The sequence below is a fragment of the Myotis nattereri genome, assembly GCF_964212035.1.
Source record: "Myotis nattereri genome assembly, chromosome: 4".
Classification (NCBI taxonomy): Eukaryota; Metazoa; Chordata; class Mammalia; order Chiroptera; family Vespertilionidae; genus Myotis; species Myotis nattereri.
This window is the reverse complement of record NC_138079.1, coordinates 52,271,378-52,298,706: the sequence shown is the minus strand read 5'-3', so window position 1 is coordinate 52,298,706 and position 27,329 is coordinate 52,271,378. Positions and strand designations below refer to the sequence as shown.

The 27,329-nt window shown below is 36.5% G+C and overlaps 1 long non-coding RNA gene across 1 annotated transcript in view; it reads left to right on the top strand.

The window, feature by feature from the left end:
• The window catches only part of LOC308517530, a 594,900-nt gene that overhangs the window by 473,066 nt on the left and 94,505 nt on the right, over positions 1 to 27,329 (top strand). Inside the window, exons 11-12 of the long non-coding RNA XR_013995843.1 lie at positions 11,109 to 11,171; positions 22,513 to 22,687. This is a non-coding gene — a long non-coding RNA (uncharacterized lncRNA). The remainder of the gene's footprint in view (positions 1 to 11,108; positions 11,172 to 22,512; positions 22,688 to 27,329) is intronic.

The window sequence follows — 27,329 nt, the reverse complement described above, 5'->3', positions numbered from 1 at the left end:
TGAATATGATATGTCTAGCTAGGATTTTTTGCTTTGTTTTAATTTGTGGTTTAAGGTCTATCATTAATCTTGGCAATTTTACTTTAAATATTCCTCCTGCTTTGATCTTTCTTTTCCTTTAGTGCTATTCCAGTAAGATATTTGTTATACCTTTTGAAATTGTCCCACATTCTTGTATGTTTTGTTTTTTTTCATTCATTTTTCTTTTTGCACTTGTTTTTTTAAAATATATTTTTATTTATTTCAGAGAGGAGGGGAAAGGGAGATAGAAATATCAGTGATGAGAAAGAATCATTGATTGGTTGCCTCCTGCATGCCCCACACTGAGGATTGAGCCCACAACCCAGGCATGTGCCCTGACCGGGAATTGAACCATGACCTCCTGGTTCACAGGTTGGCGCTCAAGCACTGAGCTATGCAGGCTGGGTTCCTTTTGCATTTCAGTTTGGGAAGTTTCTATTGACCTAGGTTCTTTACTTGGCACATCTCACCTACCCATCAGTCCATTGAAGGCATGCTTTATTTCTGTTACTATGTTTCTAATTCTAGCATTTCTTTTGAATTTTGTTTTAGAGTTTTCATCTCTCTACTTACATAAATTATCTTTTCTTGCATGCTGTTTTCTTTTCCCATTAAAGCTTTTAACATATTAACCATGATTATTTTAAATTATCTGATAATTCCAGCATGTATATCATTTCTGAGTCTAGTTCTGATGATTGCTTCCTCTCTTCAGATTGTATTTTTTTCTTGCCTTTTGTCATGCCTTGTAATTTCTCTTTGAGAGCCAGATATTGCATTGTGTAATAGCAACAGAGGTAAGTAGGCTTACCTAGTTGACAAAACTCATATAGAAGCATATAATAGTAGGTCACTAAAACTATACAGAACAACTTTTTAAAAACTTGAGTGTCTTGCTATTGGAGAGCACAAAATCTAGTCAAAAGAGAAGTCCCAGAAATATTCAGAATCGTATACTAACACATATACATTTTGAGTTAGGGTATACTTACCTTTAAACTTCTAGGTTTTTATACCATAGTGAGAACTTATATATCTAATATTACTTCATATTTGTCAAAGATAATGAACTTTCTTTCACATTAAACTGTATTCCTCTTTACACATGGGCTCTGTAAGGTTTCACTGATACTCATTTTCAATTATGCATCAGCAGGTTCACCTCTGCTCTGTGCAATTCACAGACTGACTGGAAACCATAAACTAAGCATATACTGGATCAGTTAAAGGTTTACCAAATGAGTTCCCATGGTTTCCTTTTCTGACTAAATGCATTCCCGCATGCTGGAAAAGAACTCCGAAGTGGAATGCATCCTGGCCTTTAGGCCTGAGGGTACATTATTTCAAGCATATCAGCTGTCTGGTCTAGTGCCTTTTACATGGGAAACATTTAAAGACCCTGTTCCCTAACAAAGATTTCAATAAAAATCCCAATGAAATTGATTCTCCTTTGGCTTTGTTTTGATTTGGAGATAGAAGCTTTGGCGTGTTTATTCACTTACATTGTTTTAGCTCCCACAACCAAACACAAGGAAATGAAAGGGACCACAAATAGTTTGTTTACACAAATTGACACTGGCTTTTAAAAATCATGTGGCACATTTTATTATTATTAAAATAAGTATTATTATAAATACATTAGTAGGAGCTATTTGTAAGATCTATTAATTACTAAAAAATAGAGCAAAATAAAAATAATGCTCTTTGGTAAACATTTAAAGTATCATAATTTCACAGAACTAACTTACTAGTGAGTCTAAATGGAGTGCTCCATAAATCAGATAAATGCCATATGCCAATTTCTAATGAATATTTAAAAAAAAACCCACATTTTCTTCTTTTCCCCCTTTAATTTATGAATAAATCTGTGTATTATACTTTAAGCTTTAAAGGTGGATGTGTTGGTTTAGTAATTCTAGTGTGATGTCAGATCATAGAGGTGATTTGCCTCATTTAGGAATGTCATGTGGTGATGTTCTGATTAATGCATTACCATGAACAAAGGCAACAGATTAACTATAGCATGCACAGGAACACACTAATTCTTCATCAGAACTCTCAACTGTTGAGTCACATGCAGTTTCCATTATTTTACATGTTTGGCAATCTTTTTTCCCCAATGGAATAATAAACATTAACTCACTATTTTGAAAGAAGCCGATATGAAAACATGGTTGACATAAATTACTCATTATTAATTTTTTAATTATATGCCAGTTTTCCCTTTTGCAGCATGATAAAGTTGTATTTTATTTTTAAAATAAGACAATAAAACTTCCCCATAAATATTTCAGATTTATCATGGACTACTAAAATGCCAGATCTCTGATAGTTCTGTTCATTCATTCATTTTCAAGATGATATGTGAAACACATTGGAGAGGGGATATATGATAATCTGGAATTTAGTAATTGAACAGAGACATTTTAAGGGCACTAAGATGACTTTTAAACAATCCCAATGTCTTTTTGTTCTAGTTTTGTTTTCAAACATTCCTAGAAACATATATTATAAACTCAGTGTCCTTGTATTTACAACCATGATAGTTTTACTAGTAATATGGGGAGTTTAGGACACATTTCCCCCTTTTTTCTGAAAATACAGATGAGATTAGTGGACACTCTCTGCAGGCAAAAGCTGACGTCTGGGAAGGCATTGGTGGGCGGCCTCCACTGCCCAGGCCCCTTGTGAAGGAACCTTCTGTCCTGCAGTGGGATTGCAGCTTCTTGGAAAGGAGAGCCATTTATCACAGTCCTAAATGAAAGCATTCTTGAAACACAAATGTCTTTTTCTCTCTTTGTCTAATTACTGAGAGGAAAAGTGAGAAGGAAATGTCAAAACAGAGAAACAGTGGTGTATAGAGAGAGCAGCTACTCTGGAGCTCAACCGGCTTTTGTGAAGGTCTGGGCGATTTGTCAAATGGTTGTGGCATAAGTCAAGCTCCGAGGTTGAAAGGTCTTGACCTAAGGAGTCCTGGAATCAGACAGTGTAAGCAAGGGGTCTGCTAGAATTTTCAGCTATAGTGGAGATGAACAATGATGGGAGCTGGACATAACAAAACCTCATTTGCATAATTCAGGTAAGTAATTTTATTGAAACTGACAAGGATGTGACAGGCTAAGAAAGAGAAGAGAACACACTCTTACTGGGAACCACTAAAGCTCCTCAGTTAGGTATGTGAAAATAAATGACAGCTAATCTCTTCACTAAAAAATCTGTAAACAATGCTATTTTACCCAGGACTCACCCATGACCTTTGGTAAAACTGGCTATAGATTCTTTAGTCTAGTCTTCCAGAATATAGCAAACAGAATGGGCTAAATTCAAATTATGTCTTAGACTTTAATGGATAATAATTACTACCCTGAATAAACATTCCTTCCCAGGCAGGTCTACATTAAAAAAGGAGTGGAAACTTTGTAAAGTGAATGGTGATCAAAGATTTGAGATCCATATTACATAAAACCTTGTTTTTTCTAAGAATATATTTTTGTGGGGGAAATTTTAACTTGAGTAGTTTGTACTAAGAATCTAAAAAGTGAAATGGCTCTAGCACTTACACTTATTGGAATATAGGGTGGGGCAAAAGTAGTAGGTTTCCAGTTCTTTTAGAAAATAATACAATAATTCATAAATAATGATACAAGAATAAACTGTGTTTTGCATACTCAGAACTATAAACCTACTTTTGCATCCTGTATGTTTAAGAGATTATATTAATCATTATCAGTTGATCTTTTCAGCTTTTTTTTATTTAAAAAGGTATGGATTTAAACAAGGCATGAATTTAATATTGATGCATATATTTAAAAAATTAAAACACTTAATGCCTAAAAATATTGTTTTTGAATTTTGATAAAATATTATAAAATCACCAAAAACTACAAATTACATTGTGTGTGGCCTGGATATACCTATTCATAAAAAAAAGAAAGCAACAAAATGATACGATTATCAGTAAAAGCATTTCCTTATTTTAGATAAGAGAAGCTACATTTTTTAAAGCACTCCTCTTGTCCTTTGTATTTGTCTTTGCATTTATGTGTGTATCACCATGAGATAGCTACATATCTTTTGTAATACAAGCTGCTCACCAGTCATTGGTGACTTTTATAGGCAAGGGAAGTAATAGATGGAAATAGTAATCAGGCTAGAGAAGAATGCTACTCATAGTTAGCCGGAAGAGAACCATGTCTGTTGCGACCTTCAAACATAAAAAAATATAAAACCCACTTAGATGCAAGTTGCATTTCTGGATAGCAAATACTTGTGTTCTAAACACTGCAGTGTATGGAACACATATATAGTTTGACCAAAATGTGGATCATTCCATTGAATGGGAAGCAGTTGAGAGTTCTGGCTAGATCAAATGTGGATCTCAGTATTATAAGCAGCCTAATGCATAATTCATGAGGCTTAATGAATATTCCAATTCATGACAGCCAACTGGCTCCATAGGTCACACCTCCTAGTCTCATATAAATAAAGAATGAGATACTGGAAAGCATACCAGCTGAACCAAACTGAGTGCCAAAAACATGCATATTAATGAGGCGCTATAATAGATACTTGACTCTTTGGAAGTGCCTATATTGGTTTCCAGCTTCAGAGGGAAAGGAAGTTCACAATGTACCTTTAAACACACCATACTGTGTACCGTAAATACAGCTCTTTCTATGAAATATGAAATCAAATTATACTGATGTGATTTCAGATTCAGTCATTAACTCCATAACCACCTCTGACACTTCCATCAGCATTGAAACATTCTGGAAGGAACCCACCCCCTGCTCCCATGTTCCTTTGCAAGTTTCAACTTGGTAACTAGGGAGAGGAAGTCCTTCCACAGTGCTGTTCTTTTATGCGTTCTGTTTAGACCTTGGATCAGGATGAATGGTAGCTCAGATGAATGCATTTGTGCCATTTTTCTTGGCCCCAGACTATGTTTCCTCACTACCATGACATCTGAACAGAAGGAGAAAACATCTCCCTTTTGTAGCAGGCTAATTTAATTTGTACCTTCCACCTAGGGGTAAATATGTTTGTCTGTCTGTCTGAGCTTTTTGCCTACTTTCTTTTCTCATGGGAAACCCTACTGAGTCAAAAGCAGGAAATTGCTTAGTGTTCTAACTTTATTTTAAAGTAATTTAATTTCCAGCCTTCTCACACCCACCCTAAAGTGAAGCAACTGTTGGAACCCCCTCGGGAAACCCTTAATGACTTCTGCATGTCTCCTGTGTCACAGATGTCAAAGACTTGTTGTTTTGGAGATATTTTATCTTTTGGAATAAATGGTTTAAAAGAAAATGCTTCGGGCTGTTTTACCCACAGACGATGTGCATTTATTTTAAAATAATGAAGAAGAAACCTTGCAGCCTTTATAATGATCCACAATATTTCAAATTCATATTATAACTCACTGATCTTTATTTGATCTTAAGTTGATCTTGGGCATTATTTGTGGCTTGACCTTGTTTGATGTAGAGTTTGTCAAAGATTTAAAGTAGACTAAATAAACACATTTTTCCCTAAGTAAAGTGGCAGTAATTTACTAGTAAAATACTTAGAAATATATAGGTAATGATAGCTAGATAGGTATCCCAGACATTAGAGTGAACAACTCAAATTAAAATTATAGCAAAGAGTCTACTTAATAATAATAAAAAAAGGCTTAAATAGGGGAGAATTTCTTACTTGCATGACATGGACTTATCAAAATGAAATTTTATTTTTTTAATTGTTGTAATTATTTTCAAATGCACTTTAAAGAAAAAATACACCTTTCTTATGTTTGTGAGAATACATTCTAATTAAATTATCTTTCATAGTACTTATATTTCTCTCTATATACCACTTTTCATAATTAGAGATAAAATAACAATGAATAATTCCACATTATAAGGAATAAGACATCTTTGACATTGTATTAAAAGCATAACTTGTTTAAAATAGAAAAACTGCCAGGCCAGCATGGCTCAGTGGTTGAGCATTGATCTATGAACCAGGAGGTCACAGTTCAATTCCTGGTCTGGGCACATGCTGGGGTTGTGGGCTTGATCCCCAGTAGGGGGCCTGCAGGAGACAGCCAATCAATGATTCTCTCTCATCACTGATGTTTCTATCTCTCTCTCCCTCTCCTTTCCTCTCTGAAATCAATAAAAAATATATATTAAAAAAAAAAACTAGAAAAATTAATTTGTTAAAATTATTTTATTCCTATTTGATGTAAAAGACCATTCTATTATATGCTCATGGCCAAATGAATCTTAATTTTTAGTGCCATAACATAAAAGTTAGATTTACATGAAACTAATTAAAAAAGAATATCAGTTATGGTAATAAATTTAATGATAAAGTTATATTAATTGAGCTTGAATTCTCAACTATGTAGTTAATCCACAAGGTAGTTAAGCACATTTAAAGGGTTTTATGTTATTGAATAAATACTATTGAAAATTTGTTAGATTCAAATACCTAAGTATCTTTATGTGAAACTGCATATTCAAAAACATGGAGAGAGGTGATGTTTTCTGAAGAATTCATAGGAAAGAATATTACAGTTGGGTATAAGAATTTTTCAATGCTTTCAAAAAGTCTGTGCTTTGGATCTCAGATCCATGCTTTTTTAAAATATGTTAAGAAATTGCTCAATTTAAAAATTATCATTGGGCAACTTTATTCCTAAAGCATTATGCTTGATATGGAAGTCAATTCTAGTTAGAGTGATTTAAATTAATAAGAAATTTGGACATTTGATTTATTTCTAGGGAAATTTTCCATCTTTTCTGGTTCTAAATGGCACAATTTAACTGCTGCAGAAGAGAAGTGTTTTTGGTGTAGTGCGGTATTTCCAACTGAATCCAAAATTGCACATTAAGACTGATCACTAGTACATTAGAATCTAAAGTATTTCTAACAAAGTACTTATGTAAATGGCCAAATAATAAATATTTTTGGCTTTGGGAGCTACATATGGTCTCTGTCATATATTTCTCTCTGTTTTGTTTTACAAACATTTAAAATTTTAAAACCACCCTTAGCTTGAGGATAAAAAGGCCACCGGCTAGATTTGAATCACTGACCCTAGTTTATTAATTCCTAATCTAAGCTTTTAAGACCTTGTTTAATGTAGCAAAACATCTCCTTATTCTCAGACACATTGTTAGATATCATTTCAAGCCTCAGGATTTCTTTCTTATATAGTTTCTCTAATCTATAGACTAATCATGGTGCAGATTCCCATAACATACCCACAATAGTATGTCTGAAAAGGCAAAACTTTCCTCTTGGTAAGAATGGCTTTCTTGAATGAAAAATATTTGGATAAAGAGAGGATTAGCTTTAAAATATCAAAATGCATTATTTAGTTCACCTTTCCTAACTTCATCATCAACACAGTGTCTATTTAGTGACTGCTTTTGGGTCAAATCTTTTTTTAAACACAACATACAGCCTGTTCCTGCACTGCCTGTCTCTCTCAGTTTCTGCACTCATTACCTTCTTACATTTTTCCTCACAGTGTCTGGGGATGGGACTCACTGAACAAAGGCAGAATGTGAAATAGAAATTACAGTGTGATGAGGGAAAGAAAATGTTGCCTTTAGGCAGGTTGTTATTTTAAATGCAGTGCCAAAGATATTATTTCATTTTACAGCAATACTTAAGCTCTAACATTTTGTCTTAAAACAAAAGAGATCATGGTCTAATGGCCATAGGGTTGATCTCTAACCACAGTAAAAATGCAAAGGCTACCCAGACCCTGCTAGAGGCAGTTGGGGATGAAAGGGGCTGAATCTAATAGGGACTCTTTACCTTAGAAGTATTATAAGAACTATTAGGTATCAGGCGGAAAACTGTAAGAATGAATATTTTGTTGTTGGCTTATCCATGACCTTTGCTTTTTTCAACAAAGGTTATTTTGCACCTACCACCTATAAATGTGCCAGAGATTGCTTTTGGCTCCAGGGATATAACATAAAAAAGACTGTCTTTGCCCTTCAGTATCTCAGAATCTTTCCTTCCTTCTTGATTGGCTTTTTAAAAAAACACATTTTCAAATTATATCTACAGTCTCCACAAAGTGATCCAAGATCATAAAGTATGCACAGTTTAGTTCAAGTCCTGTAAATATCATGGTCTTGCAAGTAATAGCATTTATTGTAATCATTTGTGAACTTGGTTGTTTCATCCACTATCTAGAACTGGAGTTTTAAAAAAAATCCCCTAATCTATATACAAATATTTTGTGTGTAGATCCATATGTGCACTATTCTGTAGAAGGATTTAGATTTTTTTTTCTGTGTCTCAGAATTCCATAATCCAAAAGAAAATAAGAAATGCTGAATTAGATTCTACATTTTTAAAGGCAAGGATTCCTTTGCAAAAATTGAAATGACAGTTAACTTATTTGCCATCAGAAATATAAGTATAGGAAAGATTAGGTTCTTGAGTTCATAGTTTACTGTATTCTTGTACTGTAGCTATATCAACCAAAAAAGTCTAATTATAATCATCCTCTCTATAAACTTTTATGTCCTTAACAATCTCATTTTTATGTCTTTTCCTAATGACTTAGTTGAGAATGCTGATGTTTTGCAGGTTCATCTCAAGTTGTATTTTACTAACAAAAGGGAAAAATAGTATAAAATTCAAATTATCTTTGAAAGGTGATCCTTTTTTAATGCCCAAGAAATATTTGTCAGTAATGATGAGAATGGAATTAAATAAAAACCTTCATTACCTACCATAAACTTTTAACATAAGACAGAAGATGGCTTTAGACAATGCTTTTAGGAAGTGATGTTTATGAGCTCAATATACATTAGAAAGCAAGACAACAAGCCCTCTCCCTCAGGCATAAGCTTTCTGAGGGAAGGACAGTACTGCAATTATTTTTGTGAGTTTAATGGCTAGCACTGTTTTTGGCACACAGTAGAAACAAAGTAAAATTCTTTTGACTTAATGAGTGAAAGAATAAATAAAGACCTTTAGATAAAGTAGGGGTGGAGAGTTTGGGTGAATTTTAGGTTTCTATAGTGAAATTTGGATATTCACTTGAAGGGGAATAACTTCACTGAGATATCTTTATCTTCCTTAAACTTTACTCACACATTAATATAAAACAAGCAAAATGAGATAAATCAAAATAAAAATTAAAAAAGCTCAAATCCCACCTGGCTGGTGGGGCTCAGAACCAGGAGGTTAAGATTCGATTCCTAGTCAGGGCACATGCCAGGGGTTGTGGGCTCAATGCCCAGTAGGGGACATGCAGGAGGCAGCCAATCGATGATGTTTCTATCTCTCTCTTCCTCTCTCTTTCTGAAATCAATAAAAATATATTTTTTAAAAAGCTCAAATCCCCCTCTTAGATGAAAACCTGATATCCTCAACCAGACGCGATATTCTCTCTTTTAATATCCCATAATACTATAATCTCTCTGAGAGTATTTTTGTTACTGCCATGTTATTTTTAACTGTGAATGTAGCTGGGCCAGCTGAAGCCTCCTGGTTTATTAGCCAACTCGGTAAATTTGACTAAAACCCAAAACCCACAGCCTATGATTGGTCATATAAATCCAACTTTTATACATTTCTGAGGGGTTTTTTTTTCCACGTCTTCTCTGCCATAAGATATGAAATACTACCTCCTCTAATGTCTCTATGTGGTATCATTTACCTTAACCCAAACTGGACCAGAAATTTAGTGCTTTCACTGGTTTCCACAAAAATCCACATATATGAGGCTTTCAGTAACTTGAAAAAAATTGCAGAAAAAAAATGAAGAATACAGAAAGGCGACCTTATGCCATTATTTTATTTTTTAAATCTTGAACTTTACCTTGAATCTTTGCTCTTCCTTCCTCTACTCAGGATTTTCTCCTCTCACAGTTTTAGATTCTTTTTTTTCTTACAATTTAAAAAAAAAAATATTTTTATTGATTTTTAGAGAGAAAGGAAGGGAGAGGGAATGGGATAGAGAGATAGACACATCAGTGAGAGAGGAACATCATCAATCGGCCACATACCAGCCGGGCTAGGCTCTTTTTCATCTGTTATGTAGAGCAGCTTCTTCTTCCTCCTAGGCCTTTTCCCTGCTATCCCTCAAACTCGGAACACTCAGTGCATTTTCCCAGAAAAATACAGCTTTATCCTTCAAAACTATTCAGTGTCAGTTGTTAAAGTTATTGTACTTTGTGCATGCTGCTCATAAACTTTACCCCTTATTTGCATTTCTTCCTGCAACTTTCTCAGGGTTATAGGAACCTCTCAACGATACCTCACAAGGATGTGGTGTGGTTCATCTCAAGTTGAACTTTTTAATTTACTGCTTCATTTGATCCTTCAAAACAACTAGGTAATGGACAAGAGAGGTTAAAGCAACAATAACTCATTTAAATAGGTTAAGTGATTTTAAAAAAAATAAGGTCGTATGATTTAACAGCAGAGAAAAGATTGGAACCCAGGTCTTTGGATGCCAAGTGCAGTGCTTTCTCTTACATCAGCCATAAACAATAGCTGGATAAATAAATACCTAAATAGTCACCAGAAAACATCTACAGTTAAATGGATGTGGAATTGACAGCAAGAATTTGATGACTCTTCTCTGAAATGGGGTGGAGTGGTAGTGGGGGAGAGGCAAGATCAAATATTACACAGACAATGTAACATCCTCCCTCCCCTCAAAAAAAGACAGAAGTATTTTCTTACATCGTCACACCTAACAATCTAAAACTTATTATTGAGTATTATCTCATGCTGGATCCACTGTCAATTCCAAAATATATCCAAACTATGCTTTGCAACCTCTAAACTGTCCTCAATACCTTTTTGGTAATGCTCTGACTTGCTGGTCGTCTACTATTAGGAATTTCCCACATTGGTAGGAAATATTCTGTTCCCCTGAGTCCTTGTGTAAAAAGGGTATTGGAGGCTAATGAAATGATATTTTAATAGCAGGGTCAACCAACCTTTTCTGTCAGATAAGGCCACAAATTCACCTGTGATAGGAGTGGGGCACTGGACAAAACAGAACTTGGGATTTCAATGCCACCCATCCTGAATTCTTACATTTTTTTTTTTCCTGCAAGGTGATTGTCCAAAGTGGCCAAGGATGGAGTTTGGAGACTTCCTTGAGATGATAAAAAAAGGATGTAAGACTGTTTTTGTTCTTTTTTTCTAATACTTATTTCATATTTGACAGGTATTTGTTTAAACTTGTATTCATTCACTTGGTCAAAAGGCGATGAAGAAAGAAAACAAATATTTGGTTTATTCATTCTCTTTCTACTTTTAGTACAGATAATAAATATTTGACTAAATCAACACCAAAATTCATACACATGGCACAAACAAAACAAAACAAAAACCCTCCAAATAAGTGAATATAAAATTACTTTCAGATTTGTTTATTTTCAATACCAACCAGTACCAGAATATTTCTGGTACAGTCAGACTAATCAAGCCTTTACAAATAGTGTGTAGAGATCGATAGCCTTTAAGATATTGGCACATGTACATTTATAGCTATTGACAAAGCTTAACTCTCTTCAAGAACATTCCAACTAATATTGGCATTCTGCTTTATCCATTGACACTCACCATGATGTACTGTGGAAGACTTTAAGACTTTCTCTGTTTGACTAAGCTTTACAGTCATTAATGTTTAATCACTTACAATTCAGTAAGCATTGTGCTTTCATTTTGCATATGCCTTGTTTATCTTGTATATAAAGTAAATCAACAGTGCCTTTCTGGTAGTCTCCCAGTACATTTATAATCAGTCCCATTTGGTGATCTGTGATGAATATGAATACAACTGCTATTTGGAATTACTTTATCACTTTATACAGATTCTGAATTCAATTTTTGCTTCACAACAATTATAAATTAAAAGTAAATTCCAGCCAAACACTCTGAAACTGTGAGCATATTGGAAGTTGGGGGGGAGGGGGGAGGCGCGGAAGCAAAGATATTCTCTTTTTTTTTTTCCTAACGTGCTATTTAAAATATGTTGTATGTCCATGAATTTCTTCTATACTATGTATAAGAAAAATGGTTACCTTAAAAATTTGGGGGATGAAAGAGATTTCTAGCCACTGAGAGGGTCAAAATTCTGTAGTGCCCATCCTTACAGACAAGTAGCACTCACTCATGGAATGGTTACCCTAGGAAACAAAAAAGGGACCTTGAACCATAGTTCTGCAAATGCCGCTGCAATGAATGCGCACCATTGTACCATCATCCTCAGGGCACTAGTGAGAGACAGAATGCACGTGGCTGAGGCTGGGGGACATGGGGGCGCGAAGAACCTGATTCAAGAAAAAACATACTGGGTAAAGACACATCTGTCGAATTTTAGCAGACTCCTGGCATTTGTATTTACTCTTTGTTTACATTTGGGATTTTACGGAAATGCTGATGATTTTGCCAAGTTCTCTTTATACTCTGAAAAACTGAAAATGTAGATTAAAGCACAATTTTATTTTACTTAAGAACATTGATTAACATCCTCAGAAATATTTTTAAAAAACTGGTTTCAAGGAAACTTAGAAATAATTGAAAACTATTCATATAGCAAATGAAAATGTCATTTCCTTTATATGGCTCTACAAGTGAAAAAAATATATATAATTCTATTTTTCCCTCTCATGAAACTGGCCCAGAATGTGAACAAACAAGCCCCACGCAGGCTGGCAGATCCTCAGTTATACTTTATTGCTGTCAGAGCCCCACCGTCATGTCAGGTATCAGATTTTTCCATTCACCTGTCTCTATCTGCAAGAAAAAGGATGTTGATGTCTAGCTTTTTAAAGAAAAGTCTGCATTCGTTCTTTATTCTGTTCTGTAGAGTTTGAATACATACTCATCTTTTATTGACACGCAATTCATAGTCACAGGATGACAGGAAGATATAGCAATAAGCAGAGGTTCAGAAAATTGGGTCCATTGTAATGTCAAGAGAATAAGGCAGAAGTCTGAAGCTAAAGTGTCTGTGTGCTGACCTAAAGGGTGGCCACAGCCGAAGTGCTCACAGGGGAAAGGCATAGCTGGTCTCCTTCTGTCCTTACTAAGTGTGGCTGGTGGCGAGTTCTACCCTTGGAGCTGCCCTATTGCATCTACTTCAGTCTCAGTGCATAGGACTGTGTGGGAAGTCAACTCCCAAGGTCAATCCAAACATACATTTTTGGAAGCCATTCTCTGGACTCCCAGACTGATTTTCCAAGGGTCTTTGTGATAATGCCTCAATTTATGTGCTTACTGCTTTGCAGGTGTATGTTTCTGAGGCAAATATTGACTCCTCATGTGTGCCACTATAGATTAATTTTTCTGATTGATTCCTCCATGTCAGTGAGTCTCAAACTTGTATGCATCAGCAACTGCTGGGAGTCCATCACAAATTCAGATTCCTAAGCTCAGATATGTCTGGATAGGATCCAGGTCATCACTGGGCCTCAGTTTAAGAAATCACTATGTTAGTAAGTGTGTTAAAGAAAGAGAAATTTCTTTTAGATTTCTCTTTTCAAATGAGTTTATTAAAAGTATCATTAGTTATCCTATATAATAAAAGCCTAATATGCAAATCAACCTAATGGCGGAATGACCGGTTGAAAGACTGGTCACTATGATGTGCACTGACCACCAGGGGGCAGATGCTCAATGCAGAAACTGTCCCCAGCCCACAGGCCCCAGGCCAGCCAAGGCAGGTGCCAGCGGGGTTCCCCCATCACCCTGCAGGTCACCTCCCTTTGTGGGGTGACCTGCAGTAGGGGGTGGGGCTGGCTGACTAGTGGGCTGGGCTGCCTCTCCAATCTCCCCACCAGCAGGGGGTAGGGCCAGCAAGCAGGCAGTGCCAGGCTGGCCAAGGCGGGTGCCAATGGGGACCCCCCGATTACCCTGCCAGTTGCCCCACAGCTCTGCCCTGATTGCCAGCTAAGCCTAGGGACCCTACCTGTGCACGAATTTTGTGCACCGGGCCTGTAGTTTGATATATTGGAAAATAACTCAGATAATAATTTGGCAGTTTTTGGATACATAAAACAAGGTTAATCAAGTGTAGTCATCTTGTATAATAATAGAGGAATATGCAAATTGTCCACTACAGCATCATGTCATGACTGGATGAGCAGGCTGCATCCCCGCCCTCTGCTCAGCCAGCTGCAAGGCCCAGGGTAGGATAGGATACGATAGGAGGGGATAAGAAAGGAGAGGGAGAGGAAGGCAGGCCTGCATGCAGACAGGCCAAGAGGAGAAACAGAAATGCAGAAAGGGAACAAGAAAAAGACGCAGGAATGGAAAAGGGAAGGAACACAGAGCTGCACGCAGGCGTGGGTGACGACTGTCAGGGGACAGAGCAGGTGTGCGGGGCAAGGGGCAGGGTGCAGACAGTGCGGAGCGGGAGCCCTCCCCAGACATGGGAGGAAGGCGGTGTCCCCTGACTGGGCCATTAGTGGGGAGGTGCCCACAGGTCCAGGACGGAGTGGTGGATGGTCCGAGGCCTTCTGGGCGGAGGTACTCCTGCTTCACAGCAGCAGTGCCTGGACCACGCAGGCCTCGGCCACCCTTGCTAGCCTAGGCGTCCCAGACAGGGAATTGGGCAGGACAGCAGTGGGGTGGCTGGGGAGGGGGGGGGCAGTAAACACCTGGCCGGGGCTGAGCCCTGGGCTGGGGGTTAATGCCCCCGCCCCCCAAAAAACAGAAGCTTTAAGAAGGGAAGGAGGGAAGGAAGAACTTTAAAAAGGAGTTAGTAGAGAGCAGAGTTAAAGAAGGAAAGAGGATGTGTGAGTCAACTGTAGGAGCTATAATGAAAATCACGTATAGTTGTGTGCTGGGGACAGATTTTAAAAGTAGGAGTCAGAAAAGAAAAAAAGATAAATGATAATGAATAATTAGGCATGTAGATAGATATTAAAACAGTGGAAGTAAGTAGAGAAGAATGTATGGGAAAGGTAAGATGAGAGAGAAAGAGGGAGGGAAGAAAAGTTTTAAAGGGGAGCCGGTAGAGCTTAAAAGGAGAATGGGAAGAAGGAAGAAATGGGGGAGGGAGCAAAGCAGGTCTGAGGGAGGAAGTGAAGAAAAAAATTAAGGTGGGAAGGAAGGAAAAGGGGAGGGAGGAGAGGGGTAAAGATAAAGGAAAGAAGAAATGTGGGGAGGGAGGGAGGGGAGGAGAACGATGGGAAGAAGGATGATGGAACAGAAGTAGGAAATAAGGAGAAAAGTAAAGTTTATAAATGATGAGTCAGTAGGAAAAAGTGTTACATAAAGGAGAGAGAAAAATTGTGTGAGAGGGAGAAGCCAATAAGGAAGTCAAATACAACTATGTGTGAAGGGGATAGATTAAAAAAAAAAAGTTAATAGGGGGCAACCAGGCTGGCAGGGGAGGGCAGTTAGGGGGATCAGGCAGGCAGGCAGAGTGGTTAGGGCAGGCAGACAGGTGAGCAGTTAGGAGCCAGAGGTCCCCGAGGGCTCCCAGATTGGAGAGGGTGCAGGTCAGGCTGAGGGACTCCCCCCCACCCCCTCCTGCACAAATTTCATGCACCAGGCCTCTAGTAAAAAATAAAATTCTGAGTTTCAAACTGAGAGCAGAATTTAAGTTAACTTACTAGACCTCTCTCTGCCTCTAGACATATTGGCCTTCTTGCTCTTCTTAAATAATCTGCATCTGCTTCAGCATTAGGGTCATCGCACCCTCGTTCTTTCTCCTAAAATGATCTTACCCTACACATGATATGCATGGTTCCCTGGTCTCTCACCTAATTTGGTCTCCTTAGAGAGCTTTAAAAAGAATCTCTGCTCATGTAGGATTCAGCTTCATCTTTCTTAAAACCACTTTCATTACTTAACAATTCTTATATAATATGTAATTTATAATTTATTATATGCATTGATTTATTGATATTTCATGTATTATATGCACAGTGGTATCCCCAGCCCTGAGGACATTTGTTGAAGTAATAAATGTATAAATAAATCTAAAGTAATAAAATTAAATTCTCTCTATATATCAGTATCTTAAAATAGTCTTTACTTTCAAATCTCATCAATATGAGATAATAGCAAAATAGAGGACTGGAGCATTCTGAGTATAAATTTATCTTTGACCTCTGCAACTCAACCAAGTTATGTATAGTAATAAAAAATAATAATCAATATTATCTTAATAAGTCCACTTGATATGATTACCAAGATGATTATTAGCCAATGATTCTTTCATTTATCATATACATAAAATCTTCAGTTCAATGCTCTGGGCACTTGTCCATGCAACAGCTAAAAGAGGCTATTGATTATATGATTATAGACCAATTGTACTTTTGTTTAAAAAGAGCTCCACTTCCCTCATTTCTTATTGATTTCTATCCCAATTAATTTCTCACAAGCTAATTGAAATGTAATGCCTGACGTTGGGCTTCTGAGGCTACTCAAATTCTTGCTTGTACTAACTCTCTTTTTTATGATTGGCTTTTTTTAGTTCATCAGATAGAAATTGATTTCCTAGAATTACTTAATATTTAGATAATGATTAAATGGCTTTTGTTTTTGCCAAATTACTATTTATCTTAAATATGGGTTGAGAAGTTGTGGATACAAATATTGAAGAAATCTCTCCCTCTCTTTAAATTATATATATATATATATATATATATATATATATATATATAATCTCCAAATTCTGCATTTTTATCAGATAATGAATGTTATTTATTTTTTTAAAATATATTTTATTGATTCTTCACAGAGAGGAAGGGAGAGAGACAGAGAGCTAGAAACATCGATGAGAGAGAAACATCGATCAGCTGCCTCCTGCACATCTCCCACTGGGGATGTGCCCACAACCCAGGTACATGCCCTCGACCGGAATCGAACCCGGGACCCTTCAGTCCCCAGGCCGACGCTCTATCCACTGAGCCAAACCGGCCTCGGCCAGATAATGAATGTTATTACTTATTCCATTCTATGAACTCTATATCCTCTAACCCCCTATTATTATTATTATTATTATTATTATTATCTTTATTATTCATTTGATCCTTAATTCTCGTATGGTAAATATATTTCTCATGCATCATTTAACTAGAGAGTTTTTAGGGCAGACATCATATATTATTTTTCTTAATTGAGACCCCCAGTGCCTAGTACATTATGTAGGCAGTAAGTATTTTTCTTAAAAGTGTGACTTACTTGAGTTTAGTCTATAGTCTTGTGTCCCATGACTGTACCATTACTGCTACTGACATATTACTGTTTGAAATATTAAGGACTTATTTTTGAATGGTCACTATTTCCAGAATTGTGCTAAATGCCTTAAAAATATATTTTTTTTCAACCTGAGTCACACTGACTTGAAGATGTGGTGTCATTTTACAGGGAAAGAAACTGAGTCTTATACCAGTCCTGATCACTTAGCCTGCAAGCTTGGTTAAACTCTGATTTGAATTCAAAGGCTAACTGGCTTCCCTGGACTAAACATCCAGGTCATCTTCCTGAGCACTTGAAGCCTGTGCCTTTATTTTAATATTTTATTTATTTATTTATTTAATTTGAACCCCATGTCTTTAAAAGAGAATAGACTAATAAATAAGGATCTTGACACGTCCCTTCTGTTCATGGCGACCACAGATTGTTTCTCTGTCTTCTTCTTTCTTTCACGTGAAACAGAAAAGTAGTATTTCACATCTTAAGAATAATGACATATAAATTTAAAAAAGAAACAAAAAGTCAAGATACATATAACAGTGCAATAATGAACATTAATAAAAGTTCACTTGAAAATTAAGTATTTTCCCCAAATCCTGAGTGATTAAAAAGAAAGAATAAGAGATTAGATCATGATGATCAGGTTAAAATTGCTTTAAAAGGATTTTGATTAAAGTTACACTGTTTTGGCCTTTTTAGTGGAAATAACCACAAAATAAAACAAAAACAACATCAACCATAAACAAAACAATTAGGCTTGTCTCAGTAAACTTATTTAAAATGCTCCTTTTATTGTTGAATGCAGTGAAATATCTTTGCATCATTCCAACTGTGTTTTTCTTACCCCAAGGGAAAATCACTTTGAAGAATGCCAAAATTATTTGGTAGATTACGTCTCAGGCTACTGAGCCATAAGAGTAAGGACATAGTGCCTGTAAGTTCAGCTGGATCACTAGCTCAGCCCTGGGATTTGCTCGTGTTCTGGACACTGAGTGAAGAGCGTTAAGCTGCCATTTTGTACCATGGATATTTGAAAACCCAATACATCCAACAGACATTTCTCATAAGACAGAAAGCAACTTACCTGTGAAATATTTGCGTATATGAGCACACAACACACAGAGACTATGAAATGTACTTGGCATGTCATGTGGGAAAGTCTCCCTTTCTTTCCTATTACTCAAGAGAAATTACACACACACATACCTCATACATAGAAAAATATTTATATTAATAGAAGGCCTCTGTTCCAAAGTCCTCAAAGCACTCCACAGACATGATCAAAACTGTTCTTCTATCTCTGTGAATAAAGAGTGAGTGGTTGTGGTTCCTTACTTTTTCCTCCTGGAGAGCATTGCACAGCTGTCCAAGCAGGCCCAGGAGCTGGCTTTCTCCATCTCTCACTTTCTCTGCTGCTGTCTTCACCACTGTAAGCTCTCTGGTTACATAATGTGTGTGCGATTTGATCAGTCATCAAATCAGTGTTCTGGCAAGAATTTCTTCCTCTCTGCTTTCCTACCCTTCTTAGTTTTTTTCTCAGTAAGCATTCCTCTAAGTCCTCCTATCATCACAGCAAGATACTCAAGCAGGCCTATTGGATAGGAGGAAAGCAACAAAAAGGTGTTAGATCCAGGCTTTCATGCTTATCTAGGGATCTCTGTGGTACTGTCACTGTTTTGAGCACAAAAGATTCTCCGAAGTGGTATTAAGAAACTGCCAGGAGAAAAGGGACAATTCTAACACAGCAATTAAAAAATCTAACAATAAAAGTCAGTCAGCTAAAAAGTAGCTATGTATGCACCGAGGTGACAGAAAGTTTCTGGCAGTTGGCTGTATTTTTTATTATTTTCCTCTGGTCCATACTCGGAGTAGAAATGTGAAATCCAGAATGTAGGATAAGTTCAAGTTCTCAGCATCTCATTCAAGCTCAGTTGAGGTCCTGAGGATGCAGAAGTGTTTTTCTGGGATGGGGCCCAGCCAGGATCTGCAAGAGGAGAATTACCACTTGAATCTCTTTGTCCCTGAAAAGTTGCTCTTGCCTGTGGCATTTCCCTTGAATTCAGCTTCTGCTTCAAACACTGCTGCATGACTAAACTGATGAAAATAATGAAATAGGTAAGTGTAAAAAATTTTGGTAAGATAACATCTGTCACTATAGTAAAAAGGAAAATTCTGCGTTGCTTTCACACTTTCCCTGCTCATTTGACTCAGGACTTTGAACATCAACCAAGGAAGTGAGAAGTTATTTCTTTTCTCTTCCTTATGCTTTCTTTCTCTCTCTCTCTCTCTCTCTCTCTCTCTCTCTCTCTCTCTCTCTCTCTCTCTCTCCAAAATGGTTCCTTGATACTTTTTAGGAAAGTGTCAAAGATTAGTGATTTGCTATACCAGTGTTGAGAAAGTGATCATAGTCACGTAACTATCAATCTCTCTCTCTACTCAAAAAATATTTTTAAGGAGTACATACAAGTAGTTTAGATGTAGCTTAACCAAATTGTTAATGTAGCACAATCTCTGCAATTAATAAAAAATGAGTCCAAATTTCTGCTTAACCTGTTAAATAGCATGACCTTGTATAACATATGTAATGTCTCCAGGCTTTAAATTTCTCTTCAGTGAATTACCAGTAATAATGTCTATGTCATAGGTTGTGGTAAAGATTAAATTAGATACTGTATATAAGTTGCTAAATTTAGTGCCAGGTATTAAGTAAGCCCATTATGAATAGCGTGTCATTGATATTTCTTGATAGTCCAAATTTTTATTTTCCTACCAGCAATAAAAACTTATAAATAGTAGATTGTAAAATTTATTTTGCTTATAACAAGGACACATTTATATATATATATATATATATATATATATATATATATATATATATATATATATCACAGCTATTTATAAGGATTTCTTCTCACAATTACAATTTACATTGGCTATTGCATGCTAATTATAAATAATATAGTTTATCTTGATGGGAGCCAAAGAAAAATACAAAGAAACAAACCAAAAATAAAGTGCAAAATACCAAATTGGGAAAAATGACTAGGAAAGAGGAAGGCCAAAGTAGTAGAAAAGCCAGTTTTATGTAGAAGTACATGGGTTGTTTTTCCACAAAGATTCAGAATAAGAGGAACTTTGGGACAGATTTGGTGGGAGAAAGAAATGAGATCCAAGGAGTTTGGCTTTGGATTTGCAGAAGTTGAAGTCCATGTGGAAGGACCTGGTGGAAGTGTACATAGTCAGTTAAGTATGTAAAGCTGGAGTTTTATACCTTTAAAGTGTTTAAAAGTTGTATAAGTGGCATACCAAGGATGAACTGTGGGAGCAGTCCACTCTGGGTGGAGGCAATAAAAGGGACATTGTTTGTATAATTAAAAATGAAACCAAAACTAATTAAAAATCAGCCTGCACTGACAATTCAGAAGAATACCAATGAAAAAATGTTGCTCCCAAACCCATCTTTTGTTTGTCTATACTCTAAGCACATACACCAACAAGTTTTCAGTTTTGGTTGGGGGAATCCAAGACAGAGAATAAGATTTCTGATATTGGCAATTAAATAATCAATGATGTTAGAACAGTTTAACAGCATTAGAACACGAATCTGGGAAGGTGAATGCTGATATGAGATATGATGGAAATACAGTATTTTTCCATGTATAAGATGCTATTTTTTTCCTAAAATCATTAAACTGTAAATCGAGGGGTGTCTTATACATGGAAGTCAGACAAGGAGGGAGCCATGAGAGTGCATGAGCCTTATTGTTACTGATGTCAGCTGATGCCATAATTGGAGGTGGAGGTGGAGAGTGCGTAGATGCTATAGGGACCGGAGAGTTCTGAGCCCATAAAGATGTCAAATAATAAAAAGATAAATACTGGTAAGCGATTGTCTTACTCTGCAAACTGAATGTAATCAGCTATGCAAAAGAGCATGGAAATAGAGCTGTAGAGAGACAATTTGGACCTCCTCCCACTTAGTGTATGATCAGATAGTGGAGAAAACAGGAAGAACAACTCCTTAAGATGCCAAAAAAGAAGAAGGCCTTAAGAGGAAAACCAAAAAAATGGGCAAACTTGAAGCAGTGGCTTAAGACTTGGATTATGGAGCAGCCTGGTTTTTATAGGCTCACAGACAGAGCAGTTACACAATAAATATTTAGTGATTAAATAGACAAAGTGTATTACTTGGCTTGTGAAAGTAGTTTAATAACAGAAAATATAGACTGATATAATAATAATAATAATAATAAATAATAATAATAATAATAATAATAATAATAAAAATATCTCTCTTTTTGGAAGGGCTCATGTCAATTACTTTCACAGGTCTACTTCAGTTTCTGCACCACACAATGCTAAATAAATAGGGTGACTATATGTCCTAGTTTACTCCTGTGGTCTCAGCATTAATTATGAATGACACTTTCTCTAATTTTTATAGGGGTCTCAGTTAGGACAATAATATAATGTTCTGATGAGCTCCTGATATGATCTTCTAAAAATGTGCACAAATATATAGCGTTGACAACAATTTAAGATATTATGCTTTATTTTCTAGATTTAACTGTCATCTTTATTAAACTGTTATTATTTTATTTTCTCTTCTGATATAAGAAAGGAAATAAAAAATTTGCTGAGTAGATAGAAGACTGATAGTTACCATGATGTATATACTAATTTTTAGTATCTATAGGCATAGTAATGTTATTTAGTGGCCTGGTAGTATAATTTAAATTTCAGTTAAAATTAGAGCCAAATCTCACTTCTCGTTAGTATCTGCTAGAATTTTAATTTCATACAAATTTTGTAATCTCTCTGATTCTTAGGTTGCTAAGATAGATATAATTCCTACTTCATAAGATTTCCATGGGCTAGTTATTGTAAAATTCCTAGCAGAGCACCTGCACTTAGTAGATACAAAATATTATAGTTATTATTAAGAAAAAGGAAATTAGGCTAGGAGGGGGAATGGTATATCTTTGCTGTTTTTACCTAACGCTTTAAATATTTAAGAGTTTTTCCTATATGTTGACTAATTATAATGATACATTCCTATGATATCATTCAGGACTCTTCAATTATATGTAACAGAAACCATTGCAAAGTAATTTTAAGAAAATTACAACCACTGGCTCATGTAACGAATTAGCTCATGGGTGGTCTTGGGTTTGGCTTTCATGTAGATTCGGAGACTCAAACGATGTTGTCAGGTCTCTCTTGCCCTCTCGCTCTAGCTCTTGCTCACACTGGTTCTGCTCCACCCCTTGTAAAGTAGTCTCATTCTCTCCTCTGCAGGCTAAGGAACACACTCACCCGTGGTTCCAGGGATCCTCGTTCCAACCCAACACAGTGGAAAGAGAGCTGCTATCTCCCTACATCTGTGATTGACTCTCCTGGGATCTACCCTCTAACCCCAGTTGCAATCTGACCAGCTTTATTCAGGAGAAGCACTAAACCCTAAAGCATACAGGTATGTGATGAATAAACCTGTTTCTTTTGCCTCTAGAAAGGTCTTAATTTTGTAGCTTGAATTATTGTCTGCGTTTTCTGGCTCCAAAGAGGAACTTTGGTTGAGAAAGTCTGAAGGTGAATGTTTTGAATGCCCAGGCCAAGATCAGAGAAGTGAGCAGAAATTAGGGTTTGGAAAATCTTGGATATCCAAAAAACGATTACTTCCATCCAGGCTTAGCTGATGACAGTACAGAGAATACTGTTTGCATGCCTACAAGAATATTGATAAGCTGGTTTCTCTGGTGAAGATTCATTTCCCAAGGCACTCTCCTCAGGAGCTGAAGTGAAGCTGCTATCATTGCCATCTTCTGGGGCCCAGAAGATGCAGGGATGTGCCAAGTATATTCTGGCTGGCTTCCCATGTCCTCTTCTTGAGATCTTTATTGAAGTGCTTCAAAAAGTGGGGGAGAACTCTCTGAGCAATAGCCTTTGGGTTACTGGAGTAACATTGATGCTCTGTCACAGAATGTCCCTTGGTGCTCCTGTCAGAATCATAATAAAGCTCATTTGTCAGTTCCAATGTGTCATTTCTTATATTTCTGTATAGTACTTCTTAGATTACAATCCTTAGACAATAACCATTGTCAGCGGGATCTTCTTGGAAAATAAAGGAAAACATGAGCGTCCAACCCCCACATCTGAACTGTTCCATTTGCTGTAGCACCCTATGCCTGCAGAGGAGTGACCTGTCTGCCATCAGTGTCATTTCAATGAGTAACCTGACTGACTCTCCTTCTACTAAGAACAGGACCTAAATTTTCATTCCACTGCTAGGGCTGTGTGACTGGCTTGCGTTTTCTTTCATATGTGTGCATGTATGTGGGGCAAGTTCTTGCTTAGAAAGCTAGTACCGCTTCAGTTTTGTTTGCAATGTTACAAGTCACACTAGGCCAGAACTGTGAGGACTTCGCTGAGTCCTTGGTAAAAAGCAATCATTGCTGATACGTTTCCTTCATTGGTATTTCATACATTTTGACAAATGGTATGCTTCAGCCAAATTATGTCGTTCTGTTTGCATCTTCATCTAATTCTAAAAATCTCAGCTTGAAGGATATGGAAACCCAAGTGGAAGGTGAAGTCCTTGGTGTCAGGTAGCAGGCAGGGTTTTCTGGACTGCTTTATTTTTAAATAACCTGCTATAAATTAAACAGGGTCATTCATCTGTAACCTGTCTGTGTAAACTGAAAAAAGAAAAAAAAAAGGATCTAATAATAGATTTTCTCATTTATAACAGAGTCTCTTTTTGTGTAAAATTTCCAGCTAATTTGGAAAGCTTTTGTGTGCATACTTAATTATGCAGGTAGTGACCTTAATTTGCCAATGGAAATACAACTACACCTAAATGGAGTTAAAGTTGGGACTGTAGTCCAGTGCTTTTGATTTTGTTTTATTACTTTACTCAGAATATTGATTTCATCAATCCTCCATTGTTCTCCATACACTTTTATTATGAGCTAATTTATTTTTACTACAACCCCAAAATTGGACTTCTGTGTGAATATAAAGTCTAAACAATGAAAAAAACCTCAATTCTTCTTCTCAGACTATCTATCTCTACCTTTCTAGTTGCCTAATGGACATTTCCATTTGACTCATTACAATCCCAAACTCCATGTACTTAAAATCAAGCTATTAATCTAAAATCACATCTTGGATTAGTCAGCCAGCTCTCCTGTATATCTCTATGGCATCGACCTCTACTTTCTTTTCCAACTACTTTCTCTTCCATTCCTTATAGCTAAGTTCTTCTAAGAGGTGCTTATGCTTATAGTTCCTAAGCTGTCTCTTCTCTTCCTCTTGAATCCAATCAAAGCAGGCTTTTATAAAACCCCACCTCTCCATGGAAACAATGCTATCACTAATGACCTCCATGTTGTTAAATTCAGTGCTCAAGTCCCAGCACTTGATTCACTTGTACTGTCGCTAGCATTTTCCTGATACATTTTCTTTCTTCGGCTTCTAGTACAACACAGTCTTCCAAGTATCCTGATGTCTTTGTGGCTGATCCTGCTCAGTCACCTTTGCTGGTGCCTCATCATGGCTCAGTGCTTAGACTTCTTTTTATATTTATACTCCTTATGCAGATGTTCTCTTTCAAATTAATGGCTTTAAATACCACCCAAATGTTGGTCACTCCAGACATATATCCATTGTTGTGAACTTCAGACATCTCTACTTGGATACTTAATAAAAATCTCAAATTTCATGTGTCTAAAACTGAGCTTCTGATCCCTTCTCATAATTTCATAATTTTATGCTTCCATAGTCTTTTCCATTTCACTAAATTCATTCTTTCAAATATTAAGGCCCAGACTTCAAGGTAATTATTGGCTCCTCCCCCCACCCTTAGACCCCCAAACTCCAACACATCAATTAATTCTGTCATTTTTATGTTCACAATCAGGACTGCTTACATAATTTGTGAGGCCTAGTGCAAAATGAAAATGTGGGGCCATTTATTTAAACATACTAAGAATTTCAAGACTATAGCAGCAGAACATTAAACCAAGGGCAGAGTCCTGTGTAATAGCCTAAAACACTTGCCTAAGAAGCCTGTTCACAATATATTAATTCTAGCTACTTCCCACCTCTTCTTCAGTCACATGAGATTCAAGCTACCATCATTTTTTTGAGAACTACTTAAATGGGGTCCTATCAGGTCTACCCTGTTCTACCTCCCGATCCTCTCAATGTATTCTCAACTGTGCAGAGAGACCTATTAAAAAACAAATCAGATAATATCACTCTTTGCTCAAAACCCTCCAGTGCCTGTCATTTCACTCACAATAAAACTTACATTTCTCTTTCTTCAACCTAAGTTAGTACATCATCATGTCATACCTACATGACTGCAATATCCTCCAAACCTTCTTATACTACACTGTCTTGATTTTGATCTGCCCGCATACCTTAACAGGGCCAATTTTTATGAAACACTGTTTCTACCACCTCACTTTATAAGACATAATCCTTATCTCATAATATTTCAAGTAAAAACTCCTCAGGCTCTTAAGGCCTTCCACAGTTTACTCCAATTCTACAAAAAAGCCCCATTTCCCATTTTGTCTCCAAAAATCTCCATTCACTTAGGCAAGCTAGTCTCAAATACACCCCATATTCATCCATAATCCTGCTAACATCATTTCCTTTAGCAGGAAGCACATGTTTTTTTCTCTATGTCTGTCTCAATTACACACATCTTCCACAGCTCACTTTATTTTCTACTTCCTCCAAAGCCTTCTGCAATTACCCCAGTTCTCACTGATTTACCCTGCATTTTAACATCAGATGAACTTAGATCTTTCTACTACCCACTTTAAGACAAAGATGTACTCTCTGGAATTGGTCACAGATTGTTTCACTGAATAAACACCTTTTGGGCAGGGTCCATATTTCCCCCCTGCAATGTTGAGTCCAGGAAAAGTGCCTAATACAGGTCATCTAATACTTACTTATTTACTAAACATATTATATGTGTTAACAACAGGCACTCAATATGAAAGAAATCAAAGCAGACCTTTTGGAGTATACCATAGAGGGCATGCATGATACACAGAAAAATGAGAGAAATTTTTTGAGCTCTGGACAAGCACTCTACTAAGGGTTTTGTATATTTTAGCTTATTTACTCTTCACAATAATCCTGTGAGTTAGGTACTATTATTCTCATTTCAGTTGTCGGTAACCTGAGGTTCAAAGAGGTTAAGGAACTTCACTAAGAACATAACTAGGAAGTGGCAGAATGGGTTTCAAATACAGGTAATCTGCTAGCTCTGCCCATCCCCTGAGCTGAATTGCCTCTCACAGTCTACATTTGTTTACTGTGAGATTTTAAAGCTCTAGACCACTATCGTAATTTTAATATAAAGTTTATTATATACTTTGCTTAGATACAAACCATATTTTCCTTTTTGCTGTATCAGAGAACCATGGAGGTTTTGTACTTTGTCTTAGATATCAGAGGAAAATATCCAATTATTCACTTATTTTATCAGTTATACCCACTTTATAAACAGCTCTTAGCAAACATGGAGCCCACATGGTGAGTGCATAGTACTATTTTGCAGTCATTCCACCACTGAGACAAGAATACCAAGTGTCTGCCGGTCTTACTAATTAGTTTCAGAAAGACTTGTTTTCAATAGTTGAGTTTAAAAACATTACATTTACTACAGTTTGTTGAAAGCCTTTTTTCTGGCCTATATTTCTGAGTTGCAGCTTAATTTTTCACTGTCTTATTTTAATTTCTCTCTTTCTTTATAGATCTCATCCTCTCATTTATTATTCTTTGTCTTCTCTCTGTTTCTGGCTTTTCTTCCTGCAGCTGGGCTTTCGTTAGAAGGGATGGATGCAGCTGCCCAACCATTTTCACATTCTTCACTGATGTGATTTTCTTGAGGTAAAACATCATTTAAGAAGTATTACTCAACAATTAAATGTTTCTGTCCTCCTCAAATTCGGTGTCTGAAAGCCTGCCAGTAAGACCCTTTGCAGTTGTTTGTATTGGTTTGGATCCCTTCCTGTTATGCATTATTTTATTTGTTCTGTGCTGATTTGGCTTTTATGTAATATTTTGTTATAGTTGTAATTTCCTCTTTCTAT